The sequence below is a fragment of the Rhea americana genome, unplaced genomic scaffold, assembly GCF_003343005.1.
Source record: "Rhea americana isolate MKP2758 unplaced genomic scaffold, rheAme1 scaffold_196, whole genome shotgun sequence".
Taxonomy (NCBI): domain Eukaryota; kingdom Metazoa; phylum Chordata; class Aves; order Rheiformes; family Rheidae; genus Rhea; species Rhea americana.
This window is the reverse complement of record NW_028186105.1, coordinates 808,754-834,607: the sequence shown is the minus strand read 5'-3', so window position 1 is coordinate 834,607 and position 25,854 is coordinate 808,754. Positions and strand designations below refer to the sequence as shown.

Below are 25,854 nucleotides of genomic sequence, written 5' to 3'. Positions count from 1 at the left end.
GCTTTGCCCAAYACCTATTGATTTCTGCTCCCCCGCCGGAGAACTCGCTGCAATTAAATTGTCACATCCTTAATACCCATGTAAAAATGAGCCAGATATACTGTATCTCCTAGAAAAACTCACCCGCGCAGGATTACAAAACCCAGCTGCTGTTTCCTTTTACCCCTGAATTAGCAAGACATCAAATTTATCTCCCTGTTAGACAGCAGAGCTTTTATCTGCATCTCTCTGGCTGCCAAACAAATCACAAGCAGCTCACATTTTACCCGTCCTGCCCCAGCCGCTGCTGATGGCTCCGGTTTGACAACGCGCTACCCGTAAGGTCAGGACTCGGCTCGGTGTGCCTGCGCGGGAGGCGGGCGGACGGGTTCCTCCGCCGGCGGGGCGAGGAGATGCCAAGCGTCTCGGGCTTGCCGGGTGACACCGCGAGGCGGGCCGGCGGACGCGTGGTATTCCCATGCCGGGGCAGGGGGCTTGCTTGCCTGAAAGCAGGTAAAGCGAGTGTTGCAATTGTTTTTCCTCCTCCGAAGGGCAATTAAGCTCCCTTTTTYAATAGCCAAGCTGGGATCAGCACAAATACGCTCTGCAGCTCCCCACGCAGAAGCCCCAGCGGAGCAGCTCGGGGCTTTGCAAGCTTGCTCCCAACCCCCTCCAGCACCGCTTGAGTCCCTGCCCTGCGCCGGCAGGACCCGGGAGGGACCCTGCTGGGAGATGGGGCAGAGGCGAGAAATCCCTGGGCGTGCAAACCAGCACCGCTGAGCGAGACGACCCAGAGCCCCGGGAGCGTTGCTGCTGGAGTAAACGCAGCGGCTGCTCCTCCAGGCCAGCCCGCAACGCGGCCAGGGAGGAAGCCACTCCGGGGCAYGGCTCCGCTGCCCACGCGCCCAGCTGCTTTGCCTCTGCCAGGAGCATCTTGCAGCTCTGAGCCCCYTGGCTTTACCTCTGCCAGGGTGGGCAGGCTGGGCTCTCCCCACTGGCCTCAGAGGGCTCAATGCCACGCAGGCAGCAAATGCCCTGACTTGGGTTACTAGCGCAAACCGGCACCTGAAAATTGTGAGAATTTGCATTTCGCCCATCCAGCCCCACCTCGGGGCCGTGCAGCTCCCAGCTCCGCTCGCTGCCAATCCCCGAGGACGGGTGAGGGCAGATCAGGGGAAAGGCAGCACCGAGAAAAACAGCAGCAAGGGAAGARAAAATCGTAAGAGAGACTATGGCATAGGAGATTAGGAAGGGATCTGYGAGGTTTAACAAGAGACTGGGGAGCCAGACCTAATTACATGCCGYGCGCGCTAGGAGCGAGCGTCCGGCTGTGGTTTGTTTCCCTGATGCAGCGCATAGATCTGATAATTGCTGCGATGTAGTAGGGATGATCTTCCCCTCGCCGTCTCCTGGCGCTTATCCCACCACGGGGCGAGCGGCAGCTGACTCAGGAGAGAGCCCTGCAGCGGCAAGCACTGCCRAGGCGTGCAGAGGTCACAGCCCGCAAGCAGAGGCGCTGGGCTGCGGCGCTGGGCTTTGCAGCATCCCGCGCTGGTGCGCGAGTCCTGGGGGAGGAGAGGAGAGCGCGCGTGCGTGGGATGAGGGCTGAGCAGCCCGGCGCACGGCCGGCCGAGCCGCTCAGGAGCGGCGTTGCCGTCCCAACGAGTCTCCTCGGAGAGCTGCCAGGTGAGCATCCTGCCCTGATGCCTCCTTGCAAGGGCGGCTTCAGCAAGGATCGCTCCCTGCTCTCGTGAAACCGGAGTAATTTATTGATAGTGTCCCCTTGAGGCAGTGAGGGGACTATGCAGATGCATGATAAAGACTCTGCATAGCATAATAAAAGCAAGATGAAAAGTCATACTCATAAAACACTGAATGGGAGGAGTTAATCGAGGGCCTCTGGGGTGACACAGCTCGCTCTGCTGCCCTGGAGAGCCTTKAGGGAGCTTAGCAAAAAAATTGCTTTACCTGTTGTGCTAAAGTCGGCCGCTTTTGCTCTTTTTCCTAACAGGGTCCCAGGAGAAAGTGGCCCCAGAGCCCCAAAGAGCAGAGCCGGTTCCCGACGGGGTGCTGCCACACGCGGGGCGGTGGGACACGGCGTATCCCGGGGGCGAGCTCTCACCTCGCTTTCTCTCCGGAAAGTCACAGGGCTCTTATTTCTCAGGAACGTCAATCAGGCACCTGCCAGTGAAGCCAATTCACTTCCATTTGGAAAATTAAAGAAATAAAATGAATCGTTTTCTTAATTTGAAAGGGTGGCAGGAAGTGAACGCGCCTTGGGTCCGTGCCAGCGCTCGGAGGTCTGCCTGGCTCAAACGCAAGCTTTCGCTAGGGCAAACGTCTGCCTCTTCCCCCATCCTCCTGCCGAGCGAGACAGAGCTCACTGAACGGCCCGCGGGTGCTCCCAGCCGGCTCCCGCTCGCCCCTGTGCTCCAAAACTGGTCCGAGACCCCCCGCCAGCCGGAAGGAYCTGCTCCCACTTTCTGCTGGAGCTGGGGAAGGGGGATGAAGCTGGGCTAGGAGAGGACTGCTCTGCCTTATCCCTGCCAGGAGAGACCCAAACTACCCCCGCGCTGCCGCCTTCCCCCTCCCCGACYGGCTGCCTCGCTTGCAAGACAACAACACCATCTCTTACTGCTTTTTTCCTCTTCCCCCCCACAACCCTGACCAAGGCGAATCCCCAAATCCCAGCTCCTTCCTGCCAAAGACATGTGCACCTGCAGAGCAGCTGGTGCCAACATCCAGAGTGGAGCCAAGCACAACAAACGGGCCAAAGAGTCCTCACTGCACAGAGACCAGCTTACAAAAACAACCGTATTTCACCCAAACTCTATTAAACTGTCCTGCGTTATTGCTCCATTTCCTTTCCCACCACAGAGGATCAAAATGAGATTTCTGTGGCTGCTCACACGTCTCCCTTTCAGCTGCCCCTTCCGTGCTCCGCGCAGGGGAAATCCGCCACGGAGTGGCATGGCCTTGCGTGCAAACTATTTCCCCTCAAAGATGAGTTTGGAAAAACTCAACCAGGAGCCCGTTCCCACACGCCTTTACCCGACAGAGTACCCAGTCTCTTCCAAGAGCCCAACCAAGTTCTGTGAGCTGTGGCCTCCTTGCAAGTCTCCAAAACCAGTGTAGCCCGCACAGCAGCAACGCTCGTTCTTGCTGCCCCAGGCTGCAGCTTTAGCCACCGCATTTCACTCGAGAGCTGCCCTTCCTGGCGAGGAAAGTGTGGAGGAGCTCAGCTTCTACCTCAGCTCGGCCACACACCTTACCGCTACCCAATCTTTGCTCCGGCGGGGAATCCCTGAGGTGCCACCATGGCACCACGAGCGTATCTGTGCTAACCACAAGCACGGCCTCGCCGTGTCCCGGCACAGGGCTGGGGGCTAGCTCCGACATACACCTGCGGCTCGGACCCCTCCTGGCGCTCTGCGTTAGTGCAAGGGGGTGTCAGCACAGGACAGGGGCGGCCGAGCCCTGCGACTCTTCTCACTTAGCATCTGTCCTTCAAGCCTCGGGATCTTCCTTTGCCAGATGTGAAAGCAAACCGCGCTCCTTGTATACAAGTCAGAGAATTTAAAAGCTGCACAGAAGATTCRGGGCACTGTTCCCTTTAATTTCACCAAGTTTCACCCATCTAAACTGCAGTCAAGAGGTTTTGACTGAAAAGAGGCTTGCTTCAGGGAAAAAAAATAGCCAAGAAAAATGAACTTTGCTTCCACAGGCTTTTACAAATAGGAGCATCTGAAATGCAACAGTTTTTGCAAGCATTCTGCTGGCTTTGCAAATAGATAAGGATGTTTGGGAACTGAAATCATCAAAATTTCCACTGCCTGTCTCGTCACACAGTATCTGCACGCACACACACGCACGCGCATGGCTCAGCCACCAGCACTGTCTGGAGAGGAAACGCAGAGAAAAAGTCCAAGAAGTTTAATGAACTGTCACAGCTTAACAAACTAATCCCTGCTTATGCTCACCTCATCCCAAATGAGAGACTGGGAAAAACAAGTGTGCAACATGAGGCAGCTATCTCTTATCTATTGAGTAGTTCTGTATGGGCAAATAATTAAACAGAGACCCCTGGGTCACAGCGAAGCGCTATTTGCTCCTTCACGACACACGTCCAGAATGAAGCAAATACCTCCAAATACTTTCCCATGAAAAGCTTGCATCTGCTTTCCAGAAATACTTCAGCTAAAGGTAAGAAATGTGCATGGGAGCAGCAAGGCTTACAAAACACTCGCAGAAAGCCAGCTTTGAACTTGGACATGAACATGCACATGGCAGACTTGGTGCAGAAAGCCGCCCTTAACCCCAGTGCTATTTATCGGCAGTTCTTGAGCTGTCCTTCGAGGCCTCCGCCAAGAGCGGGGACCGGAGCCACCTGGACACGTAGCAGGAATTGCAGCCCCTGCCCCGAAGCCACCACAAGGGAGGGACAAGGCCAGAGGAAGAGGAGAAATGGTGCAGACAGCAAACTAAACCCCAGAAAGACGTCGGAGAGGCTTTGGGGAGAGCTCGGTTCCACGGGAAGAGCTGAARCACGGACAAGCAGCTCATCGGCAGGGTCGCACGCTCACCACCTCCAGTCTCCGATCTCCCCTCGGCGAAGCGGCTCCCAGAAGCCGCGTGGAGTCGGCAGCAGAGCTTGGAAAGCCCGATCTCCGGAGCGCCTTCGCMCTCAGCACCTTTCCTCCGTGGGAGGCAGGGCTGGGCACCTTGCGAGGCRGCCAAGAGCAACAGCTCCAAGTTCTGCTGCTGAAAACGCTCAGCAAATTGCTCCTGAGTGATGTAAACATTTGCTGGCAGGATTCACTGGGTAAATAACTTGCAGCAGTGCAAACAACAAGTAGCATTTTCTTAGTAGAGAAGCACCAAGGTTTTCAATCAAAGCAGATAGCTGTATTTTCCTAGGTCCTCTTATCAAGCTAAGAGAACGTCCTGTTTCAGCCTGCACAGCCCACCTCCCCCCTTACACGCACCCACAGGCATGCACAAACGCGGGCACCCTGTCCCCCAAACCCTGCATCCTCCGTGAACTGCTTCCAGCAATTTCCAAAGCAAAAAGGGGAGAAAGTCACTATAGGAAGGATCAGCCGCTCCCGACCGGCAGCTCTGACCTTTGTGAAAGCCAGAGTCGGGATGCAGCACCATCTCACCACAGCGCGGGCGGTGTTTCGGGACAGCTGGCACCCAACTGGAAATGACCGCAATGACACTGGGATCCTGGCTCGCTTGCACGACGTGTCCACTAGTAATCTGGGTGCAGACATTAAATCAGCTGTTACCCCCTATTGCAACAGGGAATTTTCTTTTGCATCTACACTTCGCTCTTCTGAGTATTGTAAAGGAAAGCCTGCTTCCAGCTGATACTGGCTTGCTCTAAGACAGCAGAAATACCAGCTATTTCGCCAACCTATGTTATTAGACRTCATTTGCCAACCTATGTTATTTCAACACCTTTTTCTGTACCAGTTACAAAAAACATTTGCCTATTTGAAAATTTTGCAGTAAAAACTGAGGCGCACAGAATGGCAAAAGGAAGGAGCTAGGGCAGCCTGGCCGTGRTCCCCAAGGGGTTGGCAAGCAGGCACCGAGGTTGGATTTTACGGCACCAGTTTGCTATTGGCATCTTGTCCGAGGAGAAGACAGCCAGTGGCCTAGACGCAACCCTCGACGCCGCGATGACCTCAGCTAACGCACCACCCCCGAGAAGCGATCCTCCGCAGGGAGGCAMAGGGGGCGACGGGACCGGCGGCCAAACAGTTGCGTTTCCAAAGGGGGAGAGAGGAGAGAGCCGGCGGAAATGAAAAACAAATCCCCGAGCCCGGGTCGCGCCGCGGGGCCGGGCGTCCTCGTCGGCAGGGTGGGCTCCGCGGGGGTCGCCGCGGGAGAGCGGATTAACCGCTCGCATCCAGACGAGCGGCGGTGCCTCCACCGGCAAGGCTGCAGGAAAAGGGGAGCAGCAAGCAGCCTGCTAGAGAGCAGCTCCGGGAGGTCCCGGCGGGCGCGCGCAAGCCGGGGCGGAGCGGAGAGGAGGCGCGCTTGAGGAGCACGGAGCAGAAAGGGAGARGGAAGAGGTGAGATGATGGCATTAAAAAATAAATGAGATGAGATGGCTGCGTAGATACTTTTAAACCTACCCAAATGGGAAGCCACAAGGAACCAGGTCCCCATACGCCATTAGCACATCACTTATTAATCACCCATTAATGAAAGGGTTGCAGATAGTAGAATCCAATCTTCCACCACTAAAATATTTTTTCACTGTTTTCTCCTTCCCTCTCCCATTGTCTTCCAAAAAATTCCCCCAAAGGCTAACACCAGTGGCTACTTCATTTCTTTTTTTGTAACTGAAGCTTTAAAAGAAACAAATGCAAACAGAATCAACTCCACAGCAAGCTTCCATCTATTCCTTCTTTACTATTTCTTCCATGTAAGACTCGCTGCTTACTGATGAAAGCCCAGAAGCCCTTTAGAAACTTGCACACAGCTTCTCTCTGTAGCTCTGYCCACAAAAGCACATTCAAAACCTCTAACCTTTTCTATTCTAGGCAAATTATTTGCAAACTGAGCCCAAGTCGCCTAGAACACATTATTTCTCTCTAGYTGCTGAATAGCTTCAATGGACCTGCAAACTGCTTGCAAAAAAGATCTGTTTTTCACTCATAACCTTCCATGGCAGGCTGGCTGTCACGCAATGCTCAAGGCACCGAAAGAATAATTCTGCCTTGCAGTGAAAAAAAAACAGTACTTACAGCTAATAGTAATATGCTTCGTGGTACGAATATCCAGACTGCCCTTTACTCAACTCAGAGATGCAACTTGCTTTCTGGATTCAGCAATAATTTCAGCATGACCATGGTCACAAGAGATGAGTTTTGGTACAAGGCAAGCAACTCATCGCTCCGCTATTTATAAAACGATAAAAATAAGCATAAAGACATAAAAACATCTCCCCTCCATCCACGCACACATACCACCTTATTTGATCAGACCTCATAAAAACCAGATGCTATCTCGGAAACTAACTTCCTTGGGAAAATAAACTGCCTGTAGTAAATCCCGGGCTAGCGGAGGCAGCTGCCCCGGTGTGCTGGCTGTGCAAGGCTGACACTTAACCTGYGTTCGCAGGGTCTCGGGACAAACGGAGAGAGCAGTAAAGCTCTCTGCAAAGCTCCCTGGAGCAGCAAGGAGTCACGCAGCTCTCACGGTCATCGCTAACAGAGAGCTGGACTCGGTGCTGGGCAGAGGGAGGGAAAAAAGTAGAAAAAGAAGGATGCCAGCGGGTTGTCTGCGTCTCAGAGGCACCRCAATAAAATCTGCACGCAGCGAAGGGCTCGCTGGTAGGCGGGAGAGCCCGCGATAAAGAAACCAGAAAGCGCTGGGTGACACCGGGGGCCCAAAGCTCGCGAGCAGGAGGGGGCACTCGGCCCTCCTCTTCCTCGGGGAAGGGCGATGGGAAGCAGCTGGGACTATCGCTGCCACCAAGGTGTTCGGATGCGCCGGCCCCGGGCAGAGCCGGCCGGGCTGCGTCGGAGCCGCCTTTAACGCGGGAGCCGCTGGGTGTTAGATTCCAGCGCGCTTCCCAGGCTCCCGGACGGAAATTAAAGCGCGCTCGGCGTGGACGGATGCCGGTCCCGGATATTCAGGCAGAAGGAAGAATGTGGAGTTCTTGGAGCGGGCACGACCACCCGCAGCTGTGCAAACAACGCCGGCGAGAAGGTGACTTACCTTGGCCCCCGCCGCTCAGATAAGCCCTGCTCTAGCCCAAAGACGAGGGAGCAAAGCGCCCTCCCGGCACGGCGGCGACTGAAGCTGCGATCTCCCCGGCGAGCGCCTTAAGYGCATTAAGCGAGGTGGCCCGGGTCCGGGCTGCGCGGCGGTCGTCCCCCTCGGCCCGGCCCGGCCCAAGGCGCGCGCATCCTAGGTTTCACCTCTTTGGGTTCGTTCGCTCAGTTGAGCGTTTCTTCTGCCAACAGGGAAGGTGCTACAGCGAGGGCCGGCCGGCGAGCTCGGCGYGCTCTCGCCCCGGGCGGCGGGCTGCTGCTGCCGGGCTGGACYCTCGGCAGCATCCGCCCGGCCTTTCGAGCAGAGACGGCGCCCGAGAAAAGCCCCCAAGCTCCGCTGGCCCAGCACGCTGCCCCGAGGGCGCTTTGCGCCCAGCAGCGGTCCCCGGGCCGGGAGGCTGTCGGCCCTTGCACAACGCAGCGCAGCAGTCCAGGAGCAACGCTGAACGCAGTGGGAACCGCGGGAGGAATGCAAGGCCCTGATCCAGGCCAGCACATGCTGATCCTTCAGCGCCCGAGCACTCCTGACCCCTGTCATCTAGAGGAAACTAACTTCAGATGGCGAGAGAGAGGAAGGGAGAACTATCTGTGCTGTATCCGGGGGGAATCCGAGGGCCCAAAGCGCAGAGACGGAGCCGACCGGCCGGAGGTCGCGCAGGGAAACACTGTGTCAGAGCCCGGAAACGAACCCGCGCTCTTGGGGTCCCGGGCCGGTCCCCAAAGGACCTCCCTTGGCACTGCAGCTGGGAGAGGAGGAGAAAGCACCGGCCGGCGCTTTGCAAGGCGTGGGCTCCATCCCAGCTCCCCACCTCAAAACACAGCAGGGAAAACACTGGCTTCGCTCTCATTTTTCATCTCGCCTCCATACACAGCCCACCGTGGGCAAAACGTGGAGTCCGCAAGCCCTACAGCAAATAAAGATGGAGGGATTTCTAATCCCGGAATCCCGAGTATTTTGGGGGTGACTGGGGCAGGGAGACCTCCAGATCCACTTCGCTTCCTCAGGCTCCCTCCTTTTGTTTCCTCCYCAGCTTTTGTGCTACTTCTACAACTTTGTTTTTGGGAAAACAAACCAGAACAAATGGTACTAAAAGGGAACTGCTGGGAAAGCTGCAGCTCCTGGCGGGGAGTTCCCTCACATTGCTAAAAATGCTGGGCCAGTTCATTCCCTGCTGCACCGCAAACCCAGCTCGGCTGCACGGCGGTGCCGGGAGCGAGAGGAGGGGGCTGCCCCACAGCACCCCCGGCGACGTTGTGCCGAGCGCGCCTATTGGATCCAGATGGGGAGAGGAGACGAAGAGCCGTCCGGCTAGCCCGGAGGAGCTGCAGCGAGGAGGACGCATCSGAGCCGCGGCACAGCCGAGCGCCCCCGGCTCCACGGTCAGCCAGTGAGAGCAGGCTGGGACGTCACCGATACCGGTAGCGTCACCCRAGGGATGTCCCCAGGGAGGCTGCACTTGGGTGAGAGGCAACACCACGGTCAGATGCCCTAGCCGTACGCTGACACGCGACTGGGAAGGTTGAATTCTGCCGTTCGGGGGCTTGGCCCAAGGATGCTGTCGTAGAGCAAACTACAGGTTAACTCAGAGTTTGCTCACRCTGCGGCAATTCAGCACCCCAACCCCAAAGCAATGCAAAATCCTGGGAGCACTGGGCTCTGAGTGCACTCGCACAGGAGTGCACATACCATATTTTCATCTCTCAGCTTGGGCACTCCTCTTCCCCCCCAACCCCCAAATAGGCATTAGAAGCACCTGAAAATTTCAGGTGACTGATACCTAAAAACCCCCTTGATCTGTAAGTTTATTCAGAAACAGAGAGGAGCACCCTGCAAATGCATTTGCTGCCTCCCGCTAGGAGAATCTTCGTAGAAAAGTCCAGAAATCAAACTATCGTACGAAAGCCAAACAGCAATGCCACTAACTTTCCCAAGCTGTTTTGTAACCTTTGAAGATACCTTCCAATTCAGAAAGCATTAAAAGGTCAGCTCGAGATGATGCAAAACCCTCAGAACCTGAAACTCAAGAACATAAATAAGCTCTCTTTGCTCAACAGCAGAGCCAGCCACAGGGACACGGTTCACCTGGAACCCAAACACCAAGCACCACATTAACTGATGGTCATCATTCAACAACCACCATAACCCGAGCACATCTTTATTTCAGCTCCCATCCTTAACGGAGTCTGTCTTCTCTTCAGGGCTGTACAAAAGAAGTTTACAGTTTATAGAAAAATAAAAGTACAGAGCAGCATATGTCCTGAATAGGGTAAGATGAGTCACAACAGCACAAAACAGTGAGCAGCCCACATAGAAGAGAAAAGGATGTATAAAAATATATTCTTAATATATATACAATTTTTAGGATTAGCTTTGGGATATGACAGTACTAATCATTTTTTTCTTCACAGTCATGGGCTGCCTCTTACAGAACACCCCTGGATAACACTGCCCTAGTGTCATATCTACTTCTTCATACTGGTTTGGTGACACCGTTCCCCAGGTCAACCCCTGCACTCTGGTGGCCTTTAGCTCCTGGGACTCCCCAGCTGGTCTTGGGCTGCAAAGATCCCAAAGCGCTGTTGGTGGGAGCACTCCCCTTGGCCTTGCCACTTCCAGGGAGGTGATGCACCCCCCTTGGGTGTGGTGGAGTCACCGGAATCCGTTTGCATCTCCAAAAAAAAAAAAAAAAAAAAAAAAAAAAAAAAAAAAAAAAAGGCCACCATCTGTATTCCAGCAGAGCAGAGGGTTAAAGTCCCGATTACTAAATTGGAAGTGCAGTTACCCCAGAGAAAAATAAACCAATTACAAAAGAAACCCCAAAACACAATTCCAGATTATATTTAACACTCAAATTCCTCCTTAATTGCTCCAGTGTCTCAGCCAGCTTGCAGGGGAGGAGTGGGGACTGGCAAATTAGCTCCCCCCCAGGGCTGCTTCACCCTGGGGAGCTTTCCGAATTTACATTCCCATTGTGTTCCTTAATTAGTACATTCCTTTAGCTTTTCCGAGAGTCCCAACACTTCCATGGCTGTTGTGCTGCTTTATAAATAATACGTTGTGCAGAATATTCACTGTACGCCCATTTTACCCCTCCCACGGTGTCCCGGCTGTCGGCTCTCCGAGGAGACCACACACCGCACAGCCTAGCCCACCGCTGCCAGAGGCGGACGCGTGGCTTGGGGTGGTTTTTGCTTGCTGACCTCCCTTCAAGCCCCTTCTTCCCACCTTGGGCACCTCTTCCCGTTTTGGTGATCATATTCTCATTTTGGGTCCATCCTGGACACGCAACGCTCTGCACCCAGCCCAGGGGAATACCTTACAGCCTGCAGTTTCTGACACTCCAAAGAGGCACGTGCTACTTCCCTCGGGACAAAAAACAGGCAAAGAGTTATTTAGCTTGCCACAGATCAGCCAGTGCTTGCCAGCAGTCAAGGACACAGAGGGGCAGAGCCCTGGGCCCCCCACCACCCAGCACAGAGGGAAAGTTTCCAACACCTTCAGCAACATAAAGGTTTCACCCAAATAGCTCTAGAAAACCAAATGAGAAAGAAATCCATAGTAAAGGAAAGACAATTCAGCRTAGCCGTGCAGCACAGGCTCCCAAGCAACATTTTCCCCAGTCTCATTAGGGATGATTTATGAAGGTTGACACCACCGTTAACCTCTGACCACGTCCCCACTGCCTGCAGGGCATTTCGCAGCCGGCCTGGGATCGCCCAGCAGCAACTTGGAAGATGATTGCATTTTATCTTCCCCATTAGCACAATCAGGTGCTTTGAAGGAGACGCATTTGATCATTTTACGTGCAGCAACTTGGCCACCTCAGTCTTTTATCCCAAAAGAGGGGGAAAAAGTAACTCTCCCGGGACCGAGTGTTGCATACAGCAGCACTTCTCACTGCTGCACGCATGTGCATAGAGCGCCATTTGGCATGCACACTGGTCTCTAATAACCCACCATTTACAACCCTATCTGCTTCTGACGTGTCTGCTATTCAAAGGCATTTGGCAGAGACCATGGGCAACTCATTTTCAGAGTCTAGGTCAGTTCACAAGCTCACGAATTCCCAAACTATTCTCCRCTTTTGCCCATAGCCAAGTAGTGAAGAGGTTTTTGGCAAATTTCAAGGGAGCTAATGTTTTGTGAAAGCACCTGCCTTTGGAGTACATGAATATCTAATAATTTACATCCCCATTTAAGGCACATATCTAGCCCTTGTGGAGGCAGCCAGCAAAAAAATTTGACATGTCCACAGCCATAAAAGCTGGTATCGCATAACCYCCTTTTCCCTGCCTTACAGGAACCTCACAATTTCCAGAGAGGTCTAACAATATCAGGGGTGCTGAGCCAGGAGTGTAAACCTGAATTTTAACCCTTCTCTTCTAGCTTAGGGAGAAGAAATTGGGCACAGAAGAACCAGCTCTGGGTTTGGGACCATGCCAGGTCCCTCTGCCCAGCCTCTCTCATCCCGCTCATGCATGGATGGATTCCTCCACTTTCGGCCGATCCCCAACCTCAGAGCAATCCCTCTGGGAGCCCAAGTAGCCACTATAAGATGGAGCAGATATCTGCCAGGGGCCCCACCACACGAAGATCAAGGCAACACGCTGCCTCCACCCCATGCTTTCAGCTGAAGCCGTGCAGGAGACCTGGATAAAGCGCATCCAGCGCTCCTCCACAGCAGMGTGAACACGGCACCTTTATTCACCAAGGTGAATAAACTCAACCAGCTGGAGATGCCCAAAACCCTGTTGAGTTCTGCCATCTCACTCAGGCACACGCAGAAACGCAGCAGCTTTTACTCTCCCACCTCACCCGAGATGCTCTGCGCTCCTCCTCCCTGAGCTCGCTCTCAGTGAGAGCTCTTGGCTGGGGCCAGACTCACTTTGGGGAAAGCCAGTGGCTCCTGGATCTGCACTGCCAGGAGAAGGGCGATTGCTCCCCACGCTTTGAAACCACACGGCCTCGCAGCCCCGCTCGGAGCAGGGAGCAAGGGCCGCRCATGCAGCAGTACAAGACGGGGCTTTGGGAAGGGTTCGCTCGTAGACAGCTCTGTGCTTTTGGCAGGACTCGAGGGCATTTGTTTCGAAGCTGTGTTTACATGCCTTTGATCAGATGTGTTTAACTTTCCCGGCGCGTGACAGCAACAAAGCAAGTTTGATACACGGATAATGAAACACATCGCGAGTCWGTATGTGTAAATGGTTGTAACAAGGTTGTGCGCACCAGTAACTCAAACTGGGGGTAGGGGAGCTGAAGGCAGGGGAGATGCATCACGGCAATGGCAAAACATTAAGGAAAAGCACTAACCCAGCAACAACAACTCTATTTCAGCTGCCAGAGTTGGCCAGCCTGAGCCTGCTCAGAGCTGGCCACAGCCTGGTGTAAAAGCAAAACTCCCTCCCATCATGGGGAGCTCTTTCTTTCCAGCTAGACTGAACACAGCAGCACCACGACTCCAGCTCGGGAGGCCTTGGGGCTTGCTCACAAGAGCGCTCCTGTGTCAAGCAGCACGTGCCTTTTCCAAGTTGGGAGGTTTTCAGCCTCGGAGCCACTTCAGTGACTCTTGGAGTCAGACCTGCCTTTTGARGGGTACACACAGTCAAGTCCAGAGAGCAAAGAGAAACTGGAGCTTTCAGAGATGCTCCTCAATAGCTGTTCTCTGAAGTACTATGGCACAGTTATCACGGMCCTACTTGCATATGATTAGAGCAACCGGACCACCAAAAACCCTGCTGCCACTTCAAGCTTTGCAAGGCAATGAAAGCTTGCTCCACAAAAGCCACCAAAACACARCGCTACCTGCAGCCTTTCAGAGCAGGAAGATGATACTGGCACTGTACATACACCCAGAAGTGAAGCTGCACTAGGGAACGTTTCCAGGTGCTCTAATACAAATATCCACATTTTGAAGTGTTAGTGCAGTCCCTGGTGTGGGGCAATGCCTGGGCACGGGAGGCCAATAGCACAGACCAGGGTCAGCCCCCAGAAGACAGTTTAGCCGCAATTATCCTATATTGGAGGCACGGAAGAGCATGGATGCTGACTGGTCTGTGCCAGCAGCCTCTACCAGAGAGAAAACATAGGCATGTTTAATTCAGTAGCACAAATGCACTTGGAGAGACTTTATAATAAAGGCCTGTGCTGACCACTCTTCRAGATGAGAGATGCCACGATCTCTCCACGCTTAGCACAGCAAATGCTTGTGGCGCGCTAGCACAACAGCCTTCCTAATGGCACRCCACCTCCCTACGCCACCCGTCAAGCAGACGCAGGCTTAGGCAGCGGCTCTCGGCTGGCAAGAGAAGGGGAAGTGAATACTCAGCTGTGATAAATATTTAACGTGCTTTTAGTCCTGAAGAAGCGTAGCACTGAAGCTATCATCCTGTAAGTGAAAACCAAGGCTGATTAATGGGGGAAGGTACTCCCATTTATGGGAGGTTAGGATCAATCCCAATTCTCAGCTATTTGTTGAATCTTTAATGCTCTTTTTCGAGAGCAGAGTTCCTTGGTGAAGGGCAGGATCCTAATAAGGCTGCTTTAATGGCACAGATGTTCAAGGGGTATAAATAAAATCCTCTGTGAAAAATAAACAGTGAAATAAGAAAGGCAGGTTTCATGTGGTCACTATGTTTGTCTGGCTTGAAAAAACAGTTTTGAGAAGGTCTTCTTTCTTCCCTGGAGGATGGATTTACGTCTTTTATAGCTCATCCTGCAGTCTCAGAGCTGAACCTTGGCATTACCCCACGCACCCTCCACCCTGTCAGGACAAAGAAAAGCTGTTGCTTTTGGAAAGATTGAGGGCACATCCTCAGGGAAAGGTCTGCATCCCGCTCTCTGGGTAGTGCGGCATCGRGAGCAGTCAGAGAAGACTTACAACAATTTAAGGAAACTGCTACATTAGCAACAACTTTCCCGGGAAAGAAAAAGTAGTCAAGTGGCATCAAGGTAAAGAAGGAGCCAAAAGATGTGTCCAGCCATGTCCTCCCATGAGTCTCCAGAATAACACCTCATGTTTGACTCTTTTCATCTCCTTTACTTACTGCTAGCAAGGTCCCCAGCTTATTTCCTACCCCAGCCCACTTCTCAGACCTGCAGCATCTGCATTCCACCATTTTGTGCTCCACCTTTCCCTGCTCTGAGCCAGATGGCCTCATATCATCTTCCATCTCAGCARCCAAGACAAATCCCCTCCCTCCCTGGTTATATCAACCTCAGCCACATCCCTTCTTGTGCTCTCGCAAGCATCCCTTTACCTCTTTCTTCCAAGTACACAGCAGAAACGGACAGCTTGTATCATCACATTACTTCCCAGGTGCACATCAATAAGAGCATCTTTGTCTTTKCTAGATCTTTCAAGCCATCACCCTCCCCTGCTTGCTTCCCCTCAGGAAGCCCTTTTCATGTCTCTCTGCTCAGCCACCCAGCAGGAACAGATCTGCCTCTTGCAAACAAAACACTTTGGGCAGCTCTCTGCTTGGTGACTGGTCTCTCCCTTGGCCCTGTTGTCAGCCAAGGAGCACGGGCACAGGCACAAGCCTCACGCTGAAGATAGAGCTGTGTGCTCTTGTCACTCCTCTCCATATAMCCGTGCCTTTCCAGTTGCATTCCACCTTATGTCATTTCTTTTCTGAATCTAAACACATGCTCTTCTGTGGCCAGGAGCATCCCATGCAGCATCTGCGCCCTACTCTGCATGATGCTCCTTCCTCTGCACCCTGGAGCAGGGTGCAGAGACCAAGAGAGAGCGCAAAAGTGAGGCGAAAAACAGGTGAGCCAGGAAACACAAAAGAGGTGACAGTAACAGGCAGTGAGGGAGAGACAGAATCTACTATACGGAGAAGATCAAGGACACCGGAACCAAGTGCAAGTACCCACGCACAGATGAGAGCTGGCAGCAACCCTGCCGAGTCACTCAGATTTGATCAAAACATCAACTTGTGCAGAATCAATCATCCAAATGGGAAAACAGTGCTCACTTCTCGGGCAACAACAAGCAACACACAAAGGCAGCGTTGCCCATCAAGGTAAGAACCTGGTGCTTCCTATAGTCCCTCAGTCATAAGGCCTCTCCTCTCATCTCTGTCCCGCAAGGTGGACAGATTCAAAATCCCTTCTCTTCACCTGGGGTACAGTCTCATCCCTGCCAAGAGAGCCCTAGCAGGGCACCTTCCCCCTAAAACGAGAGGGACCCCCAGCAAGGCAGCACAACTAGCGCAGCCTCTCTCTAGGTTGGAGACACACTGCACTGACACAGGAAAAGAGAAGAGAGGTGGCCCTTCGCTTTCCAGGGAAGGGGCAGAGCCTGGCTTTGCGAACACTAGACTTCAGGAACAACTTCAGCAGCCCAAGCGAGGCCAAGCAAAGCCCTTGACACCTCTTTGCTCTCAAAAGTGAGACAGCATTGTTGATTTTTGACTTATTTTTTTTCTTGGACTATCCTCACTGCCTTGAGCTTACAAAGAAAACAGCTCTGCCAAACCTGATCTAGTCCTCATGCGCACACACCATATCCCCTTCTGTTCCCACCCCTGGGCAGTACCAGGCTCGGTTACTGTGCACCCAGACCTGTCAGCATCTCTCCCGTGCAAGCCGTTTCCATGATAATTCCCTTTTCTCACCCATCCTTGTAAGCATGGGTTAGGAGCGGAGACACAGGGATGAGCCTTCATTGCAGCTTAACCTGCACATTGTGCTCAGCGACAACAGCAACACAAGTGCCAGACTTCCGTCCTTGCAGCATGACAGGCCTCAAGCAGACGCCTGCGTTGCCAAGAGGACCTTCAGAGAAACGCTATGAGCTGTTCTTCCCTTCCTTAGCTCAGGCTCCCAGTCACTGCTCAGTACTTCTTTGGTTGCATTCCCAGAGAAAAGCRAGGAGGGGGGGAATCATGCTCCTCTGCAGACTGACAGGGAAGGGTCCTGCCGTACGAACCATTGGCATCAGGGGAGAGACCGGCCCCAAGGCCGGGCAGCTGCACCCTGAGGGGCAGCAGTACTCCTCATTCCCTTGCAGGGCTTTGCATACCTGGTGCCAGCCAAGACGGACAGAGATTTGCCCTGTGGCTGAACTGGGATCTCTCAAGCGGCGCCTGAGGAGCGAAGGGGAAGGTTGGCTCTCCTCCCCGGGGGCCTCCCAGTCCTAGGAAAACACTGCCAAGATGCAGGCTGGCACAGAGCTGCCCAGGTGGCTCTGGCTTTTCTCTCCAAATCAGGAGAGCCTCCAGCTGAAGGGCGCTCTCGGGAAGATGCTGCCTCCGCAGGCTTTCGAGACAGGGCTGCTTTTGTTTACGGGCCGCTGGCAATGGCGCTGTGCACCCCGCATCCCTCCCCCAGGCAGGAGCGGGATCCAAGAAAGGAAATTACACGAGCCAGAAGGTTTGATGGAATGAGCCCATTGGGCGGCTTGAAGATAGCTATTAATGGAGAGCTTTCTCTAATTGCTTTTGTATAATCTGGGGCTGCTAGGCGGAACTGGGTAATAAATGAAATCCAATTACATTTTCTCTCAGTATTTATTTTATTAAGTAGAATTCATCAGCTGATGAAGGGCCCCTCGAGGTAATGGCTCATGACCTAGTGGAAGGCACTTTTTTATTATTTTTTTCACTTGGGGAAGCAGATAATTCAGTTCTTCCCAGCAAACAGAGATTACTCCCCCTGCATCATGATAACAGCCACAGGTCCCAGGGGCAAGAATGATCCTGCAGGGTGCCTGCAGGGCACCCAGCACCCATGCTGTCCCTCCCAATAGCTCCACATAGGACCTCTGCTCCCACTGCTCAAGTCCTGTTGAGTGCAACTTGCACTCAAGCCTCAGCTTCAGCATGCCAGCCCAAATCAGCATGGATCAACAGCGCTCAGTTTGCATGGTGTAGTCCAAATTTCTCCTTCCTGAAACAGCAGTAAGGATTAGCCCCACTGGGGATGGAGCAAGACTCAGAAGAGAGGAAATCACATTCCCCAAAGCACCCAAGGTCACTTGTCTCACAACAGATGAGCCACATCTCCAGATCGGGAGGGGGAGGAAGGAGCTCTCCCCCCGAACTGGGTGAGACAGGTGCAAGCATTCGCCTTTCCTCCAGAGGTAGCTCCAGCATCACCCCTCATCCTGCTCCTGCTACCCTGGAGGCCACAATTTGGTGGCAGCMCAGCTTTCCCTCAGCAAGGTCTCCAGGCAGGCGAGGAAGACTGCCGCAGCGCAAGCCCGATCCCACTTCTCCCCATGGCGAAGGGCTGCGTGGAAGCAGCCTGGCGTTCGCTYTGTAAGCGCCGGGTACACGTCAGGATTCCTGCCTTCCAGCCCGTCGGAGCGYGCAGTGACGGCTCCTCCGCCACGAGCGGGCGAGATACCTCCGGGATCTTTCACTCAGCTGTTTGGCTTTTCTCCGCACYTCTTTTCATCCAGGGTAGTGATGGATCTCCCCCTCTCCCTCCCACCCAAATCCAGCCCTGACAGTAGCAGCTCGCCCAGCTTTCGCTGCCATCTCGTCATCCAAGCGATTTATCACCTGCCAGTGAGCGCTCGTTACAGACGACAGACTCCAGTGCCCGTTAATTAATGGGAAATACTTAGAGAGGCACATACACGCGTACAAATCTGTCTGAGCGATTTCCTATGGCACCTACCGCTGGCGTATCCAAGCGCTGGAACAGCAAACACGGCCTCCGGGAGCCGGGGCAGCGAGCGGCAGCCGGACAGCAAAGCAAAGCAGAGGAGAGGAATCACCACCAGCGGAGGGGAGAAAACCTTAGCTGTGGAGGCGATAGGGAGGGTAGTTTGGGTTTGTTTTTTTTTCCTCCCCCTCTGCTGAGTTAGTAAGAAGCTGTTCAGTCTACGGGAGGAAGAGACCGTGATTCCAGAACGCGGGTGCAGCTGTGCCCAGCTGCTGGGGTTTCAGGCTGAGGTTGCTCGGGGGAGCACATCCAACAAGCTTCCCTGCTCTTCGACTGCAAAAATACCTAGTGCTAACAGAACTTGCACAGGGGAGATGCTCTCCTTGGCTATTACGCTCCTCGCAAGCGTTTCGGTGGTCCAGCGAGGCAGGAGCCCCATCTGGAGAGGGACCATCAGACCGGCCAGCAAGTGAACCCAAYGGCGCGAGAGCTGCCCCCTTCTCCCAGCCCCCAGCCCAACGGCCAGCGGCCGAGCCTTCGTACCGCTGGGCGAACTAGAGAGAAATTAAAGAGGAGTTCACACCGAGACAGGCTCGGCGTTTAAGCGGCGCCACAGAAGCCAGACGCAGAGGGCGAGGAGAAGGGCTCGCAGGGGGCTGTTCTGAAACCCGGCCGGCTTTTTCAGGTCTGGAAAGAAAACCTAACGCCGGCTTGAAACGAGAGCTAGAYGTCGCGTCAAAAGCGAGCGCTTGATCACAAGTGGATTTTCACTTTGCTCGGCTGAGGCTATTTGCCAAACACAACACAAAACGCAAGTTATTCCCATCGATCCAAAACTATTTCTTTTTYTTTCTTCCTTTTAGACCAGATAACGCATCCATCTGAAAATTTCAGCCCATCTCCACTTTATGAGAAGCTACCTGCTCACAGCAGCCCAGGCAGGATTTACACCCAAACGACTATTCCCGAGTACGAGACAGACTAGATTCATAGTGAAATGCATCATCAATAAATCAATCACTCCTCCCGCCCTCAGCGCGGGGCCGAAGTCTCGGGCAACTACTCAGCACTTTGTCAACCTTTACTCTGCCAAAGCCTGGCGAAGAGACCTCAGGATTTAGCCTATCGATTGCTTACTATTGTTTATGATGGCCTGCGTACGTTAGAGATGCTCCCTTCAAGCAAGATTAAATACCTGACTTACGGCATTGAGATCCAGAGGAAATTATCTTTCACTAGCCCGGGAATATACAAGCAAAACTGCCTTACGCCAAGGTGCAAGGGCACCACGAAGCCGTCCCTGCTCCGTCTTTCTCTCTGCTACCTTGGCCCCATCTGCAAGGCCAGCCCACAACTCCGTCAGGCTGGTGCAGCAAGCCCCAAGGCCGTAGTACATTTTACTGCTAGTTCAACGCAATTTTGTCCGTGGCTCCGGAGCCCCTGCACTTCTCCRCTCCTCCCGCGGCGTTTTGTTGCCAGGACAATGGAGCGACAGCTTTCCGACGGCTTTGAGTGGCACCCCCAATACCTCACCCATCTCCAGCCTTTCAGCTTCTGCATTCGTTTGAAGTTAAGCTGATCTAACGGGGGCGAACGGGTGCCGACGGAGCCGCTCGACCAAAGCCAAAGCATGCTGCAGAAGGACCGCCGCAGACGCTCAGCCGCAAAACAGACGCCCGCCCCAGCCAAAGGCCGGGGCTCGTCCCCCCGCTTTCCCCCACAACCCCACCGTACAGCACATTAAAATATCAGTATAGATAGGCGTAAGTGACCACCTCGTTCCACTAAAGGGCAAATCAGGACGTTTCCCCCCTCTGCTCCCTGCCATAACACRTGCAAATAAAGCAACTATTTGCAAGGCAGAGCATCTCATGTTAGCACTCTGAATGCCACCCCCAGCACACCTCTTTCTCTTTCAGCTACACAGAAAAATATACTGTGTAGWACTTWWWWWWWWWWAAWTWWWWWWYWWWWWWWWWAWAAAAAATCAATTAATGCATGCTACTAGCCTTGTGCCTCCAAATCACACCAAAGCCCATGGTCTGCCTGCAGACAGGAGGCGGCATGGTCAGCCCTCCTCCAGCGCATAGGCAGAGCACTAAAAACCCAAACCGAGAAAACATGCTGCAAACTTTCTCCCAGGATTGCTGGTGCTCCCAAGATTTGCTCAGAGGGGCTACTACTTCAGCACTCTTGATGCTTCATCTGCGATAACCAGCCTCGGGCAGGAGAGGTTTGTCAAAACAAGCATCCTTCAGCCCTGCCTGCTCGAGGYTTGGTTCCCGTCTCGGCGGAGGCTAGGTCGGTCTGCTCTATACGATACGGGTCGCTCGAGGTCTTTGCTATTTGCTCACACTGAGCCAAGCGCAGGGACCCTGAGGCGGCCTTACTGCAGTCTAAGCAGCAGCTGGGGACAAAGGGCATCAAGAAGGAAAATGAAATCTCACTTTAAGGAGCCCGCTTGCCCCTGCATCTTCTGCGCTTGACAGAGGGCTTCTCCCTGCTGATGCTGCTGCAAYATGCCAAACCCAGGGAAAAGTCCTCAGCAATGAAAAAAAAAAAATCCAATTCCACTAGAAAAATTCAACCTGCAGAGACATGCAAGCGAGTCTGGGGGAAATGCTTACAGCACCCAAAKGCAGATGCGGGCCGGATCACCGGCCACCTTGCTTTTGCTACGTGGCTGCTCCCCAACCATGCTGGAAACGTGGGCACGCGTGCAGCAGAGATCAGYGCAGCTCCCACCGATTTCCCGGGCTTCACCCACGCAGCTCGCCGCGACGCAAGCCGGTTTCCGATGCACRGCCCGTCCTCCTCCTTGCTTTATTTCTGCCTCCTGCCTGACCTCCCCCTCTCCTCTGGGTATTTTTCCTGCTGCTGTTTGTTCCTGTCCTTTACAGCTCTGCCTGCTGTCACTCGCATAACCTTGCCTGTTTGGCAATTTGTGGCAATAAAGTGTCACCGCAGGGAAAAAATACAGCATCCCAGCCACTCATAAATCTCTGATCCATAAATTTTGTGCAGTCTCCATGTGCATGGCCCTTTTTTTCTTTTTAATGCAAGTGCAACAATTTAGGGCAAGGGGAAGAGAGAAGAGCAAGTAATATGTGATCTTACTGAAAAGCAGCATCAAACCACCCTTGTTAGAAGCTGTAACGAATGCTGAGTGGCAGGCATGTGCTATAAATTGCATTGGAGTAGCGGGGCCTTGGCAGAGGCTTCCTACAGCCATTCAGCAATTAGAAAGAGACTCATCCTAAAGGGAAAACTAATAAAAAAAAAAAAAGCTGCCAAGATGTGGCACCAACACTGCAGTCTCTCTTCCTGATAAACAGCCTTGCTGCTGCCCTTCCTGCTTTCCATCTTGCTGCTCTCATCGCAAGAGGGATGYCCATGCAAGGGATCCGCACTGCCCCTCTTGCGACAGTTCTTTCTTTTAACAGGGAAACACTGCTTGCCTCCATTAGAGAGGCATTTCATTTCCCAAATGATCATCTTGGTCACACTGCAGCTCTGGCGTAGAAAAACTCTGGCATCCTCCCCAAGGATCTCAGCCCAGACATCTCCTCAGCCCCTTCCAAGCTACCCGCCTTGGTAACACCCCATTACCTCTCCAGCACCCAGGGACTGCCTGCCAGATTTGGTAGGACCATGTCAGAGGCTACTAGGGTTAGGTTAGCACAGCCAGCTGTTCAAAGCCACCGCTGATSCTGGGCCAGCCCTAAGTCACCTCCTTCCATCACTCCTACGGCCTCTCTCCRGGGAGCTCCAGGTCCTGTACCGGCCCCAGCAGGCAGCTCCTTGTGGATACACACCTTCTCAGCATGCTAGAGTCTCATCCGCTACCAATCATACCAAACAGCTGAAAAGCTTTGCATCAAAGGCCTGTCCTGACATTGACATCTTTCTTGACATCCATGGCCCACCTGAGTAACTAAGTAACATGCCTATGAATACAAACAAGCACATTCACTAGGCAGATATCTTGGGGAAGTGTCACCGCCAGTTGAAAGCCCATATGTGGTTTTTTAACAAAGGTATTTGCTTCCTGTCTCGCCCACTCCTCAAAGGAATATACGGGCAACGGCGAGCGGCTCTCTGGAGGCGGACTAAAACTAGGCAGAGCGCGAAGGATGCTTGGGACATCCTGCAGAAATGATGCAGGCAAACACATGATGATAGGCGCTGTGTGGAGGAGAAGTCTCCCCTTCTGCAGGCTCGGGAATGGCTGGCGGCCTCAGCCCAGGAGAAGCAGCCATGCAGCTATTGTACAAACGATCAAGAGAACACATGTTTAAAAAAAGAAAAACAAACAAGAAAACCACACACACACACACAAACCCAAAGTACTCCACCCACTGCCAAGGCACGATAAGGYTGGGACATACAGGTACCCACCACATGCCAATACGGGTGCTGGCAGACAGCAAGGTGGACCCGAGCCAGCAGCATGTCCTGGCAGCAGAGGGGCCCCAAAGGCATCTTAGGCTGCGCTAACAGCACCGCTGCTAAGGAAAGTGATCATCCCTCTTTACCTGGCACTCGCTAGACTCTGCTCCCAGCTTTGGGCTTCCCAAGACAAAACAGACATTTATGAACTAGAGTAAGTTGAGCAGAGGCCAAGATAGTCAAGGGGAGGATTACTGGGCAGACTGAGCCAGGCTCCTCTCAGCAGGAGTATTTTTTAAACAAGAGAGGTTCCCACTGCATGTAAGAAGCAACTTCTTCCCCACAAGGCCACTTAAAACACTGGCACAGGTGCCCWGAGAGGTCACGCCAGCCCTATCCTTTAAAGGCTTTCCAGACCAGACTGGGTAGGRCCCTGAGAGACCATGTCTGACCTCAATCTCCTGGTTCAGAGGTTGGCTCTGGACTAGTGAATCTGCTGTATAAAACTGCACCTGCAAAGCCACATCAGGACATAGCTTCCCAGGGTCATAACCAAGGGAGATCCTCTTTAGCAATGACACTCAAAGCTAGGTAGAATGAAGCAGTTCCTCCCCTTCTGCCCTCCTCCCATCCCCAATTTCATGATGCTTCAGATAGAGCAAGTCCATTAAGGATGGACACCAAGATAAAGGAATGCTCATGATCATTTAAAGTTAAGCCAAGAACTGTTGCTAACTCATTTCACTGTGTCCTCTTTACCTTCTCCCCTAAAACCACACACTCACTGGAGATATGCATGAATATAAATTGCAAGACCTGTGCTGACCTGGATGCCAGACAGCTCCAAACCAGCAGTTTGCATGGCTGACACTCATTCAAATGCCTGGATGGGTAAGGAGGCACAACTACAAGGCACACTAAACTGGGTATTATCACAACACTGAAAATATCAGCAAGGTATAAATATAAAACTTTTTTCCCCTCAGGTCTGCTGCAACAGCTGAGATTCAGACCCCCACCTACATCAATCCATAAGGGAGGCTTAAAGGTTTTGGGCTGGGCCCTTTTGATTCAGCAATGCCTTGGGAAACCTTTGGAACTGGGCCAACATGAAGTTCAACAGAAGTGCAAGTTCAGCACTTGGGTGGAATAACCTCAGGCACTGATCTAGGCTGGGAGCCAATTGTGGAGCAGCAGCACTGCTGGAAAAGACCTGGAAGTTACTGTGAGCATTGACCAGGAGACAGTAGTGCTTTCCTGCTACAAATAAAGCACACAACGTCCTGGTTAAGAGAAGCTAATATCTGCTAATGAAGCTACCGTGTCCACCTACAGGCACTCAGTTCAAGAAAGATGCGGACAAGCTTAACAGGGTCCAGGGGAGCGCAACAAAAAAGGTCAGGGTCCTGAGGCAAGTGTCCTGTGAGGAGAGGCGGAGGATGCTGGATTTGTCTGGTTCCACAAAGATGGGGCTAAGGAGATCTAATCACGGCCTGCAGCTATCCGAAGGGGAGATAAAAGAGTCAACTCTTAAAAGAAGTAATAAGGCAATGGCTACAGATTGCAGCGTGGGATGTTTAGGTTTAGAGTGAACGGTAGGAAAACCTCTTTCCCAGGAGGGTGACACAGCCAGGTACCTCAAAAGGTGGAGGATATCCATCCTTGAACTGACCATATTCAGCTAAACAGCCACACTAACTCAAAATAGTGGTGATACTCCTGCTCCAAACTACAGACCTGCAAGGTCCCTTCCCACCAGCACTCTTGTGAAGATCTACGTCTATGAAGATTCAAGAACAGGAATGAGAGATTAGTATTCAGACCTCGGCCACTGATTTCCTGAGCATCTACAATATACCTCATCCACTTCATTCTTCCCACCTATTTACACAGATCCCTACTCTGGAGGAAGGACAAAGCCCAAGAGCAACAGACACCCAGAAGCAGTATTGCTGTGGGCTGTTTCTGGAGTGAACACCTCTAAGCTGAAAGGTAAAACTGATTCTCCTTCTGACTCAAACACTGCTAGACACGCAAAAAATTGCATAACCAAGTGACAGCAGCAGGGCTTTGGCAAGACATCTGACCATCTATAAATAGAGCTCAACTATGTGTCCTTAGAGCAGGGCTTTGATGCGTTTGGGAGAGCATTTTTCCCCCTCTGCTGAGTCCCAGGCAGCACAGATAATGGTCTTGAATCGATCCAGCTCGAGTATTACTAAACTTCCTACTACCATGGCAGCATGCCAAGCTCAAAGAGGACAAGAGAACATGTGTCTCTTCAGAGCCAACCACAAGAAGCAGGCAGAAAATTGCTTTAGACTTTAAAAAAAAAAGGTGCTTTTTGCAGATTTGTAGATCAATCTACAATGTATTTTAGAGGTTTAAAAAAAGTCAATAAAAACAAGATATATCATTGCTGCACAAGAACACAAGAAGTTGCATTTCTATTTACGCTGCTACTAGCCCTCCACCCACTACCTCATTTTCCTCCTCTTCCCTGCTGGGGTCCCACATTACTAATTTTCCAAAAGCAAAGTCAGCACTAGCAGCTCCCTCTATCCTGCTGCAGTTCACGGCCCCTTTAGCTGTGCCAGGGCGGCTTGCCCCGGGGCTGGTACATCCTGAGAGCCTCTCAGCTGCATCTCGTGCCCTGCTTGCTCCAGCAGCGGACCCCTCACAAGCCCTCTGCCCGCTGAGCCTTGTTCCCTTCCCAAGCCCCAAAGCAGGGTATGGCTTAGCATGGTCAGACTTTCCACACATGCACACACACATTTTTTCTTTTTTTYYYCCCCCTAAAATGAGCTACATGCCATGCTTTATTAAGCCAGACCTAGCTCATGCCTGCCTCTCCCCAGATCCTGCATAACCTGCTAGCCATTAAGCATGCAATYAGCCTGCATTTACTAATCTGTCAAAGGCTCTTGCTGGCCATTCATCCCTCGCTGGCAGAGAAGGGGGGATCGTGCACCTCCCTCCAGCTGAGCCCATCTCTCTCTCTAATTAGCCCCCAGGAAGCTGATTCCACGGGAACTGGCCACATCCATTTCCGAYGGCACAGAAAGCGTCTCCTCT

General features: G+C 52.8%; 1 protein-coding gene across 3 annotated transcripts in view; it reads right to left on the bottom strand.

Annotated features, from left to right (window-relative positions):
• CNTFR (ciliary neurotrophic factor receptor) overlaps positions 1-25,854 on the bottom strand; it is a 187,289-nt gene that overhangs the window by 134,159 nt on the left and 27,276 nt on the right. Inside the window, exon 1 of one of the 3 annotated variants that reach the window (XM_085303031.1) lies at positions 7,717-7,782. The exons of the other annotated variants lie outside the window; for them this stretch is intronic. The gene's annotated coding sequence lies outside the window, so the exon portion shown is untranslated. Of the gene's footprint in view, positions 1-7,716; positions 7,783-25,854 lie in introns of those variants that run through there. 3 annotated transcript variants of the gene reach the window in all.